Below are 14,406 nucleotides of genomic sequence, written 5' to 3' on the forward strand. Positions count from 1 at the left end.
ACCCCCACCGCTGCTCCTCGGGGACATCAACCAAAGTTCAGGTAAAATGACAACAAATTACATCCATGGTCAAGTACAGTCACTAGCACTATGCCGGATACACACCATCACGGCTGTTAAGGAAAAGCAAGCAGATTCAACTCGTTCTACTCAGAATTTAATTTCTTTTTAATATACAAAATCCACAGTGAATTAAAAAAGACCCTAACACTCACTCAAATTCTGCAGCGCTAAAACCCAAGCTTGCTAAACTTTTCAGGTGCACTGTGACAAAACCACCTATGCACAGGCCATGTGGAGGGGATGTGGGGACAGAATGAAAGCTGCCAGAAACTACAAAATTCCTTGCTAGGAAAAAAAAAAAAAAAGAGAACACATCACTTGGAGCCCAAGGCTGACAACTTCTATTTCTAGAAGACACATAAATGTATAAAAATACTACCTAAAACTTATCATGCTCCTGACTCAAGGCACAGAAAGAATCGATTTCAATGAAAACATGCAGTTATAGGAAAACATGGCACACCAGGCAGTCTAGAAGCAATTCCAACAAAACCTAGAAACGCTGACGCTTCTGTACATGTCACCATTCTCTTTCTCACCATACCCCCTCATGCTTCTCCCACACTTCAGGCCTCGCTGCCAGGAGAGGTCAGGGTCTCTTCTACTTAATTTTCACCATTCCTGTCACTTGCAAAAAGACCCCAAGGTTGTCAGTGGTTTCTACCTATTGGTTCAACAGCACGTGCAATGCCTTGTATTTGTCACAGCGAGAGGAAAAGGGCACAGGAGAAAGCATTTAACCCTCTATCAGTTATCTGCCCTGACTAAACCCAGTGCTTCTGAATCACGGCTCTACAGGAGCTCAAGACGATCTCTGAATTCACACTGCCACCACTCTCCCCCTTGGCGTGCCAGCCCAAGCAGGCAGGAAAAACCCAGCAAGGCCGTAAACAGAGCAGGCTGGGGGCTGTCTTGGCCAACTTCATGCCCAGGACCTCACCAAGCCTGCGCCAGAAAGGCACAAACTGCTATGGAAGTCCAACAGACACAAACACTAACGGAACACACAGACACCAAACTGTAGTCACCTCATTTTTCTCTACTCACCCATAGACAATGGGGTTCCCAAAAATTGACTCAGCAGTGAATTCACAGACCAAACACCCATGAGGACTGCTCAACTGAGCTTCCCCAGTCTTAAAAGACTCATGGTTGGACTTAAGAAAACGCAAGGCCTCTGCCTCCTTAAGCCAGACCTTACATCAGATCAGTGTGCTCACGCCACAGCTACACCTAGGACCTCAGAACGTCTCGGCCATTTTCAAGATTCTTCACTCTTCCCCAGCCTTTAGAGGGTCCAGCACATGCTCATTTAGTGATCAAACTTGGAACTGAAAGGAGCTGAGCCTCACTGGACACAGCGTGAGCCAACGGGTTCTGCCTGGAAAGGCACCTCCGTCCACTCACTGCTCAAACAGACAGCTGTGAACGGCACTCCTTCACAAGAAAGCCAAGAACTCCTCCAAGTAAAAAAACACACGACACTGTTTACACCGCTAGAGTATCGTCCCAGCTCTTGTTTGGGTTTTGTTTTTTTTTTTTTAAGAACTGAACAGAAAGACACAAGAATGTTTTATTTACTTCTATATAAGCATTATAGGATGCCATGTGAACGGATAATCCCATGTAAGATACAGGCATAGCACTGAAAATACAAAAAAGAATATGTGCAGAAATCACATTGCACCCAGGAAACAAAAAAAAATAAAAGAAATATGCTCTTTCCAGAAATCTTACTTTTAAGGTCTGTCAGCTGTACACAAGGAAAGGAGTGAGACTGCAAGCAAGACTCCTGATGTGCACTACCACTTAACATCAACTTAATGATTTTTTTTAAAAAGGAGCTTCCCAATTATACTGATGACTATTTGCATACCATTTGCTCTGAAATTCAACTTGCATAACAAGAGCTCCAAGAACATTTCTTTTTGTACTACCAGAGAAACAACTTTGCAGAGTAAATGGAAAAAGTGTCTGGTTCCAAATCCTCCAAGGCGGCTTTGGCAGCCTGCTGCTGACAAGTAGCACACTCCTAGGCCTCGGGTCCCTGGGAAGCTGGGAGGAAAAAAAAAAAAAAAAAAAAAGTTGTTTGGTACCTATTAAGAGAGTTACTGGCTACCCAGCCAGAAGAAATATGTCTGGCAAGCTCTGACAGTAACATGTTTTGCACCAACAAAAAGGCTACAGATCTCCTGGGCAGTCTTCCACATAAGCCTAACTTGCCAGAAGGAATCAGCAATAAGTACATTTACCAACTAAAAAGATGCTTGATCTCATTTTTGCTTCATCTTATTCTTTTATTATCATTTTAAAAAGAAAACTTTCTCAATTTAAAAAGATCACTGCATAAACAGCACCCACACACCATGTAACAGCTCCAAAGAAGAGAAATTGTCCGGTGACCAGGAAATCTCCCTCCCTAAAGAAATGGGTATTTCAGGTGAAAGGGGAGAGGAAGGGGGGACAGGGATAGCGGGGGCGTTTCCATTTTGTCTGCAACCAAACCTGAGCCAGTACCACAGCTGGCAAGCAGGAGGTAAAGTTTCACTGTGTTCCCCCAGGGTCTCCCAAACACACTAAGTTTTTGCAGAAATTTGACATTTTTCCTTGAGCATTCACAGCCTTCTTTAAGGCTCTTTTCTACTTGCTTCCAGCAGTATTTTAAACCATGTCCTCCTTCTGGAAGCGAGTTCTATTTAGAAATTTTTCGAACATCTCCAAGAATAATTTCAAAGCATCTATGCTGGCCTGCGGCAGCGGAGCACGTCCCAGCCCCGCAGAGCCCGCGCTACCCACCGCCACGCTCCGCGCAGCCTCAGGGCACCCGAGAAAGGCCCCGAGCCCAGCACTGCAAAACATCCTCCTCCTCCTCACACCACGGGGCCAACACAGAGCACAAACACCACTACGGTGCAAAAGAACCCACCACCAACCCAACCGGCACTCCGAGGAGAGGATGCTTCTGGGCAAAGGTCCGTCCTGCTTATTCCCATTTTCAACATCCTTGTTTTCTTCACTCTCTCCCTGACAGTCACATCGGGGCACGTTCAGATAGAGAACTCAATTCCCCCTTTTCTGGGAAGGGTATTTCCCACCTGAGGTAGCTTAAAAGAAAATCAGTGAGCATACAGACTATCATAGAACCAGTCCACTAAGGGTCATCCAAAACTGAAACAGATATAAAGTTAATTGGCAAACGACAGTCCAGCTAAAGCTAACTCTGCAAAAGCCAGGAAATACAAAGCAAAAATACCATCAGCCACACTCTCCATAGGGACTGTGATCCCTGGAACTGGCACGTACCCACCGGGACGCACCACAGGAACGATTCAGACCACTCTGAACGGGTGGATGTAAGTAAAGAGCAGCTGGGTTGGTTTAAGGGCTGTGGCATGTCCCACCGAGCCGGATGTTTTTACCCTGGCACTTGCCTAACCCCGGGCTGGGACAGCCACACCGCCCAGCCCACAGAGCATCCTCAGTGACAGGAGACACAACAGACACGCGTCCTGAAGCGCTGCAGCCTCTCATGCCAAGATATAACACCACAAATAAAGTCAACGGGCTGTTCCTGCTGAGGACTACAGCCCCCAGGGCACGCAGCAGTCCTCCAGCGCTTGCTGCCCTGTACAGTAGCGTGAGAGACTCCTTAAGCCAGGTAATGCCACGGCAGCTTCATGCAAATCAAGGACAGCTGTGCACAGCATCACTTACAGCTTTTATCTTAATGAGGATGAGCCAGCAGGTTCCTGTAACAGCAACAGCCACAGAAAGGAGGAGAACGGGGGGTATGTCTGGAGACCATCCAGCCCAACGCGCTGCTCTCCCAGCAGGCTCAGCTGAGCTGGCTGCCCGGGACCGCGTCTCCATGGATGGACACGCCACACCTCTCTGAGCAGCCTCTGCCTGCGTTCAACCACTCCACAGTAAAAACCTTCTGCTCAGTTTCCCATATTTCAGTTTATGCCCACTGCCTCTCCTGTCACCAGGTACAACCGAGGAGTCTGGCTCCACCTTCTTTACTCCCCCCGTAAGGGATTTCCACACACTGGTGAGATCCCCCCACCCTGACACATCTCTTCTCCAGGATGAGCTGCCCCAGCTCTCCTCACATGAGGAGAAGATCACCCCCCTTTTACCCGCAGGCAGCACCCTACACGTGGCAGCCCAGGAGGCTGCAGCCCCCAAGGCCATTTGTTGTAGAGCTGCTTTCCAGCTGCCGGGTGCCAGCCCACACTGGTGGGCAGCGTTACCCCTCCCCAGGAGCAGGGCTTGGCACTTCTCTTGGCTGAACTTCACCAACTGCTACCGGCCTGGCTTCTCCAGCCTGCTGAGGTCCCTCTGTACAGCACCTCTCCCAGTTGGGTGGTGTATACGGCATCCCACAAGTGCTTCATTTCATCCTTCCTGAAGGTATGCTGTTATTTGTCAAGGGACGGGTAAGTACGCATCATTCAAAAAGGGAAGAGTTAAGCTTTTGAAGATGTAAGTCCTTCACAACTCCAGTTCTGCACTGGGGGTGACCACAACAGCATTATGCATTTAAGAGCAGGAATGAGCCGCTAGTGAATCTGTTCAAAACAACTGAAGAATATACTCCAGGCATTAACCACCTCTCTCTCCAGTTCCTACCAATCACCAGCTGGTGTCTGTGAGGGGATTTCAGCCTGATGGAAATCTTGGTGATGTTTAACCCTGCTCTGCACAGAGCGTGAATCAGAAGTTAGCATCTGCTGGACGTATTTTAATGCCTCGAGTTCTCTCCTGATGCTAAGGCCTTGCACACCAACAGCACTCAACTACCTCCTTCCCTCTGCTGTTGCACACATCACTTTGGTTTCTTGGGGATTTAACTGCTGCGGCCTGTCAGAAGCCAAGTGCTTGCCAAGCACAGACTACCTGGGTGCAGTGTTCTGTATTACACCACTGTGGCACCAAAGCATCAACTCAGTGCTGCTGCTCTGCACACCCCCACCCCAGGCTGCCATCTCTTCAAGCCCCACTGCGTGGCCTGTCCCCAGTACGAGGTTATTGGCCATTACTGGTTGGCTCTAACTGCCTCTGCAGTTCATTGTGACCCACAGCGCCAGCCCCACTCCATCCTGCCCTCACCTTCCAGCCCCACCAGCCCATTGCTGCCAGTAACCCCCTAGAGGTGAGGGGGCACAGCCCCCAGCCCAGCCCAGGCCGGGCACCACGCCTCGCTGGGGAACTACACGCAGCAGGCTACAATTGCCTGTACGGTGGGAGTCATCTCTTCTTTGGGTTCAGAATGCCCAGAACCGACATTTCAGTCTGTCAGGGGAAGAGATTCACAAGCTACTCAATTATTTCTAGAGCTCGCTCTCAACCTCTTCAGGACCCTACTTCAGACTTTAGGAATATACTCCCAGTGCTTGTTTCCAAGACTAAACAATGCCAGTAAAAAATTTCGTCACTCGTCTTACAACACAGCCAAGATTAAATCAAAGGTCTGTATTGATTCCTCTTACATTCACACAAAGCATGAAGAACAGTGAAAAACCCCAACAGAGGAAAGAAAGAAAAAGCTTGCTACAAACACTATATCTCAAGAAGAGAGTTTTTTTTTCAGATTATTTTGAAATTATACCCGAGATGTCTGTGGTTCTCCAGACAAACTGACACAATACTGGGGATTTCCTGCTGTATCTAATAAGCACTGGAGCTGCTGAAGCCCACCACTACATGGAGAACAAATAAATCCCTTTCAGGCAGTCACGCATCTCCTTCCTACCAGCTATACTTCTCCTTTGAAGTAGCTCTCCATGAGCCACAAGAAGGCAAAATAAAAAATAGAAAGTTAAAGGCAGGAAATACAGAACGCCTCTTCACCAACATTTTACTTCTTTCTAGCCCACCTAATCTGTAATTTGGAAGGACTCAAGGCTTCATTAATACGCACTGCTCCAAATTCCTATTGGTATCATGTCCGCCCTGGTAGTCACGCTATCTTTGACAGTAATACCAAATTCAGCCTTATTACAGAGGAGCCTCTCTTACCTGAAAGAATGTTTTTCTCTTTAGAAACCTACTCGCAGACACCCTTTGAAAGCCGAGTCCTGGCAGGCTATACATCAGTCCCTCTCCGAGCATAAAAGTGTCACATCAACCCAACAACAACAAAAATAGACATTATGGAGCGTTATCTGACGTGCTCCACATGCTTTCACAAGTAAGGCTAACATGGGTAGGCATTATTTTAAGTACAGTCTGTTGCAAGCAATAAAGCCCAAAGCATGAGAGTAAAATAGCAAGATACACATCTGTCTTCTGCACGTATAGAGAGCCTTAATCTCCCAAGATCAAACATTCAGACAAATCTGTTCCAACCCTAGTGCCACACTGAAACTGTAGCTTAATACTACAATGAAAGATTAAGCACAAAGTCACGAGAAAAACAGAAACCAAGGTTTGGGTTATAGCCTGTGAAATAAGTAACAGCTCACACAGCAAACCAAAGTAGGCCTTAGGCCTCAGAAAGTAATTTTACAAGCAATAGCTGCAGGAAGTTACAGAACTAAGATGAAATGAGCAGTCCTTAATACAGCAGCTGAATGAGTCCAAACCAGACTTCTCCGTCCCCAAATTAAGATCATGCAATGAGCCCATCCTTGCTCCAGACAGCTAGCTATAGGTTTAGTGAAGATCATGACCTTATATATGAAGGATTCTCTAGAGAATCTGCAAGAGGTACCACTGCAGTTTCAGGGCACCTTTAGAAGTTGCAGGACATGAATAAAACAACTATTTTATCATCAGCATTTTACATAAATATATTCACATTCATCGCTATTCTCTCTGTTCCCTTCCCTCACTCGTTTGCCCAATTCTTTTTTATAAAACCTGAATAAAAGGCAAAGCAGGACAGACTAGAGTTCTCAGAGGCAACAATGGTTGCAGCAACTGTCCACACAGCCCCAGTTAGCTCGTGCATCCCAAGGGACATCCAACTCTTACGACCTCAGCAATTTCTGCCAAGCTCTGACTGCACATGTACACATCAAAGTCTCAAGAACATAAAACACAGAAATGAATTACAGCCTTTATTCCCTCCTACAACAGCATACAAAATTGTAAATGGTCTCTGTTGTACTCAGCTAGCTTTGTACTTAGCTATTATCTTAGTACTGGGATAACTTAAAACAAAACCAGTTAAAACCAGTATCTTATACCGTGTTTCAGTCTTAGTTAAAAAATGGACTGAGTTTATCATTATTTGACTGTTTCGTCTTCCTTCCATCCCCTCAAAGTCTCAAAACCTTCAGAGGTGAGCAGTCAAACAGGAGCTTGTTTCATACAGGTGAAGGATGCACCCTGGGGGGGGAGGCAGGAGAGTGCTTTGCCTGGAGGCCACTTTCAGAGCAGGCGGCCAGCAAAGCTTTCTCCAATGCCTTGCTAAGGTCTTCTGGAGCGGGAGCAGCTTCCTCTAGCGAGGGCACCCCTGAACCCCAGTGCAGGTCTGCTGCTGCCTCCCAAGCTCCAGCTACCCCACAATGGAACGGACAGGTTATCATCCCGCCGAGCACAGGCAAACCCCTCCGGAACAACAGGCGAGTCAATCTCCCAACTGACATTTTTCAGGCTACATCAACCTGGTATTCCCAAGCCCGTGGTACCCATTAAGCAGAAGCCACAAGACACTTTATTACTGGTGGCATCTTCAGGAAAGATTCAGCACTACGGAACCCAGCACTGTATGCTCAGCCACGGTTCTGGAGAGGCCAGCAGTGCTGAAACCCACCCTGCAGCCAGCAGCACCGGCCAGCTCTTACCCCAGCTCCTCCTGCCCTGGCACCAGCCCTGCAGCTCCTTCTCGCCAGCCCTCTCCTCGCCACGTGTGAGCACAGCATTCTCCTGCCACGCTGGTCAGGGTTTGCCTTGTGACACTCCCCCCCGCCCCAAGCATCAGAAAAGAGGGGAAAATCTGTCCCAAAACTGCGGTGTACAACCTCAGTGGGCACCTGCCTCGCACCATGGCGAACACACGGGGAAGAAGATGGAAACACTGAGCAGAGGATTCTGTTAATCTTCAAACATTACCATATAACTAAAGATGTTTCAGCTTCCCGAGAGATTGCTTAGCACAAGCTGTTGATTGAAAACACTTAGATACGCTTATAATTCTCAGATAAAATTTATGCTTAACCAAAATAGCATCTCACCAGTTAGCCAAGAGCCTCCTTTTGTTTTCCTCTTCTGAACTAGTGATCTGAATTTCTTCATTTTTTTTTCTTAACATCTAACTGACAAATGAAAGAGACATCTTCGTTTACATTCTTTGGACACGAACAGTAAATCACAAGTACTGCAGGAGGGAGTCTGGTATATCAGCACAGTAAGGGGCTGTGTTGGGTTTTTTCTTTTAATAAAAAACTGCTGCAGGCAAAAAATGATGAAGGCCTGTCTGTTGTACAAATACACACACAAAATTAAGAGCTACTTCTAATTATTCTGTGCTTCTGAAGTTCTCTAATAAAGAGATGATATCAAGAAGTACTTTGTTTTGATGATCAACTTTATCCTCATCTAGTATCTAGTTAAACAGCCTTCTAATTGATGCCCTACCCCATGCTAAGGACAAAATTTGCACAGCTTCTTCATTTAAATGTTACATTTTTAATTAAATTCAACACACCCAGACACTGAAGAAACTGCAGTGCTTCAAAAAATGCAGGAAAAAACTAGCCAGAAAAACACACCAAACGCACTGTGATCATTATTGCACAAAAAAGGTCTTTTTTTTCTAGGTCAGTCAAAAGCGTACGGAGCTATGAACTCCACAGTCTACTAGCTTCCCATTATCTATAAGGACATAATTATCTCAACATTTTTACCCTGTACTTCACTCAGTCACGAATAATTTAAAAAGATTAACAGTCAAACATTTCCAGTTACTACTCTGTTTACATAGCTCTCAAGTTGTCTCCCCCACGGAAGCCCCATCAGCAGCATCTGCAAGGGACCCCAGGGGGATTTTTGTGCTTTACTTTAAAGATTAACCTTTAAGCATAAGGTTTGCAACTTGATTTGAATATTAAAAAGCTAAAAGGCAATCATTGTTAAAACAAGCAAAACAAAATCATCAGGGTTTTTTAAGTGTCAATTTACATCTCTTGCAGGACTCCTCAGACACTTCGCTGGCACTGCTTACATTAATAAACAAGGCTTTGATGCCACTTAAGAATGTTTACTACATGTTGTTTCAGCAACAAATTAAATTTTTTTTCCTGGATCACCACAGTTAAAACCCTTCAGAAATAATTATTAACAATTAGACTATTATCTCAAAAGTGAGATGCTGGTACTTACTGGAGCACACAAGCAACGTTTTTCAGAAAACCCAGTTTGTCAAAGCCATTTACCACACTGAGCTCCGGACCCTGGGCATTTTCTTTGTTGCTGCACACAGAGAATGAGGCAACATTACAAAAGAAACATCATTCTGCTCAGACTGTTGGACAGAGAAGCAGCACCATTTGCAAACTAAGATTTCCTGTTGGGCTTCACAAGATCAAGAGCTGGATGTTTCGGATACACCTATTTTATCAGTACTGTGATGGCCTCAAACAAGCAAGAAAAGCAACTGCTTGCACTCCTTTCATGGTCCTTTAGGCAAGTTCAAAGCTTCAAAACTGCATTTGTGTCTCTAGCTGCATTTTTTGCATGCTGCAGTTTTTACCAGAATATTCTCACGTTGCACTGTTCTACCAACCACACTACAAGGAAACGAGGCACAATATTGCTTTGTCAAAACTGTAACAAATCAGTGCCTTAAAACAGGATATTAAACAACACAGGCATTTTAATTTTCTTAATCTTTCAGGACATCATATAGACACAGTACACATAAAGTTTACATAGCTCTACAGTTAAAATAAATATTAAGACATTTCAGAAGAAAAATCTGATACATGACTACGGACCACCAGCCTGTTTTCCCTCTGTGGCACCACTTAAAACTGTATTTACGGACTAAGCTTCATTTGTCAGCAAACATCTTGAAAGGAAAACAATCATTTGGAAATTTCAGACCCACCCTTTGGTGTTCAACAGGCTTTACCTGGACAAATAAACATTAAAGCTCAGGTTGCTCTTAAAATCACAAGCCAGAATGACGTCAGACTGATGTTAGGCCGTAGTCTGTCGTGTATTTAAACCTGTACTGCTGAAAAGAAATTGTTTTCCTTTTCCATGCAGTATTAGCAGAAAAAAAAAAATTCAGCTGAATCACTCCCCCAAACTGGTTCACAACATAAGCTGCACAACCGCTTGTGCCAGCAAGGAGGGAGGGTAGAGAAGTGACAGCGAATGGGCACAAACAGCGAGAAGGGGACTGCTTTTTGGCAGCAGTGCCAGCTTAAATGCACATCAAACTATGGCTCTGAGCACAAATTCTTAGTAGTAGTTCACGCTGTAAGTAAATGGCCTCAATCATAAGAAAAACCACTAATAAAAAGCACAAATTCTGTAACAGAAAAGGTGAAGATCTCAAATGATTGAAGAGGATGACATTTGTTTTTCCCAGTTTAATAAAGAATTCTGGGGATTGTCTAGACTTTGGGAAAAGAAATTAACATCAACCTTGCACAAAAGATCATCACTAAGTACTCTATAAATACCTCAGAGAATGCAAATGATGACAGCAGCAGGAACAGAGTATCATCTCGGTGATCACCTCAGACTAGCATAAAACCTCGTGTTCAAGCTTGCTTGGTGTTGCAACTAAATATTCACTTGCAAGGAGTCATCATAAGATGTTAATTTGCATATAACACTCGACGTCTATTTGAGTAACAATTCCCAAGTCAGAAATTCAGTTGCCACAAGCACCAGAGCCGCTGTGGCGCAGACAGGCACTCCCCCCCGTGCCGAGAGCCCCCACCACCCCCAGTGTCCAAAGGACACGCCAGCGCCTCAGCGGGCCTCGCAAGCAACTCGGCTTGAGGGAAATCTCTTCCAGTTAATTTAAAACCTGACGTTTCAAACTCTGAAGAACACAGACAACTGTCATTCTGAAGATGAGAGCACCATTTTTGCTTTCTACAAATTCTCAAAGTAAGGTGTGGGTTTTTTCTCAGCTGGAAAATACCACAGTGACACTTTAAGTAACGTTCCTGCTGCTTCTATATCCGAGTAGCACCGTGTTCAGATGTTCCTCCCAATTTAGCAAGCCGGTACATTCACATGTGCAGGACAATGCTGCACAGCTCAAGTTTCGAAAGCAGAGAAGGCAAATCAGCCCCGCACAGAGCTGGAGGTGAGGTAAGGGGACTCCTACAGCTTGGCCACACGTCTCTGCGTCGCGCCCGGCGGGACCTCGGGAGCGGGAGCTGAAGTGCCCTCCACTGCCGCGTGGAACAGCCCGAGGAAGAACAAAGAAGGGGTGAGGGACAGGGAAGCACCCTAGGTTCCAACTAAGAAAACCCCGTTACAGAGAAGCAGCTCATGGCGTTCAGGCCCTGAGAGCAGGCAGCACCCGCTGCCTCACCATCAGGTACAGAAAAACCAGGACAGGGCTACAGGAGCATCGGGAGGGTTTTCCCTCAAGCCCAGCAGTGTACTTCACAGCACGGTGCCGCAGCATTACCATAAACAAATGGTTTCCCCTTTTATTTAACAGGTAAAACACCCACAGTAACTCTCGGTCTAATCGATATCCCTGACATCAACCTTGACGAGTTACACACACACGAAAAACCGAACAAGAAATATATTTAAAATTCCACACGTATCATCGGACTTCCCCTTGCTTTTTTTACATATAGCAGATCACCCAGTATGGTTTTAATCTTCTCTGCCCTGCTATTTTCTTTAATCACATACCTCAAAATTGTCTCTAACGCATAATATTTTGCCATTCTCAGGCATAGCATCCATTCCAATAATTATACTTCCAATGTTATTTTGGCTTATGACTTCACACACTGAGACAAATTTTCACAGACCTTCCATCAACACTGCCTGGTCTTCCCCCATCTCTCCTCCATCAGGCAGCCTGAGTTTAAACCAGCCAATATACACAAATTACAGTGATTTCCTTCCAGCCAGAATTGCCTTTCACGTATTAAAACACATAGGCCAGCAGAAGACAGATTCTTTTCACCAAGGGCCTTTGAGATCCTCCCGTTTCTCCAAGCACTAGGTCTGCTCTTTGGATGTGAGCGATTTGGTAAAGTTTCTGCTTTTCCCAAAATAATACATTCATGACCACGGCACAGTCCACCAGCTCTAAACAAAAACTGTGATTATGCAACATTTTCCTCACATGGCAAATGGCTACTGTGACTCCTAGGTGATTCAAGTTTCACTTCACAGTTCCTCATAAAAACTCAAGCATACATCCAAACCCCAAGCACATACATTAAATATTTTTACTTGCTCTTCTAAGGCTAAAAATAATTAAATTGTTTTGGTTTTGGGAACTGAACCATTTCATTCTAACATTTTTTTCCAGGTATTTTAAAAACCAGCACTTCTAAGCTCACTTCAATGGAGTAAAAAATTTCACTCATGAAAGATGACGTTGGAGCAGTGAGGGTTTTTTTTTTTTTTCTGCAAGACACAACACTCTGCCAGCACTGCTATTTAAAATGGAGGGGAAAAACAGGTCCAGGGAGGCCACGGACACACTGGATGAAGGCTGCCACACTGAAAGCACTACAGATAGTAACATTGATTACTTGTAAGAGTCATTTTATAGGGACTTCAGTTAGCTAAGAACAAAGATGACAGAAGTAACAGGAAAAACAGAAGTAGTGAAATTAGCTGCCTATTTTGCAAGAGGAAACAGTGGGTACAGTGTAACATCAATGAACTCAAATATGCATTTATTCCTGGCACCGCATCCCTAAAACATTACACGCCTTTCTGTAAAATTTGGCATCCTCCAGCCCCTTCATATTTTTGTAAACTACTCTGCTACTTCAATCTTGAGTCTTCACAAAACTCAGACACATGTAGCAGTCTCTAGGGCTGGTCACAACTAAACATTCTTTAGAGAAAAGTGCAAAGCAAAAACTCAGTATTTAAATTTACTAAAACGGTGACAAACTTTTCAGCTTAGGGTCCTCTATCATGCTAAGCACTGAAGAAACATGGAAAAATTCTGCACCATGGAGCTTTCTGCTTATTTACGACCCAAACCAGGCAGACAACACAACGTATAGCTACTCCTCTCAAACAGGATCTGGAAAACCAACTGTGCTGCTCATGTATACGACAAAAACTTGTTTGTTTTATTGTATTGGTCTTAAATAGGTATCTATATGATTCTGAATCATTTACAGACACTGCTTTTGACCTCAAACTTAGCAGTCGGCTATGAAAGAGGAAGTAGATTCATCGAGCAGAGCTAAGGGCGCAGCACATTGCAAAACATATCCAGCATCTCATCTACCTCATAACCCACCAGGGGTGAGAAGGCAACCTCACCGAGACGAGGAGGTCCCCCTCAGAACCTCTGCCTAGCGCCTTGAGTCCTCTGCAATAGGATGTCTCGCCTAACGTGTAGATATTTATACTATGGATGACTAATCTGAATTAGTCACCCAGACTCCCTTTGCAGTAGGAGAGAAATGAGCACTTCTACAGCAAAACTCTGCTCTATTTTAGACTTCTGCATCAAAAGAAAATAAGCATCTGTTTCTCGCCATTGACTAAAAAAGGAATCCTAAATGGTTACCTCAGAAGTAGGCATTTACATCATAGATGTGTGAACTTCGGTGAGAGGTCTCCAGCCCCTTGAAAGGGAAGGCAGAGTCTGAAACACAATGTTAGGAGGGGAAAAAGAAAAAAGGTTTAGAAAGTCATGGAAGAAAATCAAAAAGATAAAAGAAAATTTAGGATATACCATGGATAATGTAATGCTAAAAAGTAATATAGTAAAGGACTGGGGGAATGCAGAAATAGTAAAAAACCTGAGCACTAAGAGAAACGATCTTCTATATTTTAAAAACAAAAAAAGGGTAACATGCAGTAGAACTAAGTTGAAATCCAGCACTTAGTATTTTCTAATTTGTTAAAGAGAATGCTGATTGAGCATCTGTTCAGCATTATTCAGGTACTTTGGCTCAGAGGCTGAGGTCCTGGGACTCTGAGGATGAACTGGATATTCTATTCGCTAGGCTTAGTCTAACACAGAATCACGGCTTTCGTTAAGACAGTTGCAGCCCTGCTATTCCCAACCCCTTCATACTTAAACTGCCCGGCAAACGTCCCAGCAGCAGTGCTCATCTGTTCCTACCACGCCCGTTAGGTAAAATAAACCAGCAGAAAATGAGCAGGGGAAGGGGGGTAGTCTTCCCACAGACCGGCTCCCTGTAA

At 44.7% G+C, this 14,406-nt stretch overlaps 1 protein-coding gene across 3 annotated transcripts in view; it reads right to left on the minus strand.

The window, feature by feature from the left end:
* Nucleotides 1-13,843, minus strand: part of PPP6R2 (protein phosphatase 6 regulatory subunit 2) — a 94,910-nt gene extending 81,067 nt beyond the window's left edge. For 2 of the 3 annotated variants that reach the window (XM_026866882.1, XM_026866898.1), the window contains exon 1: nt 13,766-13,843. The gene's annotated coding sequence lies outside the window, so the exon portion shown is untranslated. The remainder of the gene's footprint in view (nt 1-13,765) is intronic. The other variant, XM_026866889.1, reaches the window with a different exon arrangement.
* Between the last annotated feature and the right edge of the window lie 563 nt (nt 13,844-14,406).

The sequence above is a fragment of the Athene cunicularia genome (genome assembly GCF_003259725.1).
Source record: "Athene cunicularia isolate RWA chromosome 1 unlocalized genomic scaffold, athCun1 chr1_part2, whole genome shotgun sequence".
Lineage (NCBI taxonomy): Eukaryota > Metazoa > Chordata > Aves > Strigiformes > Strigidae > Athene > Athene cunicularia.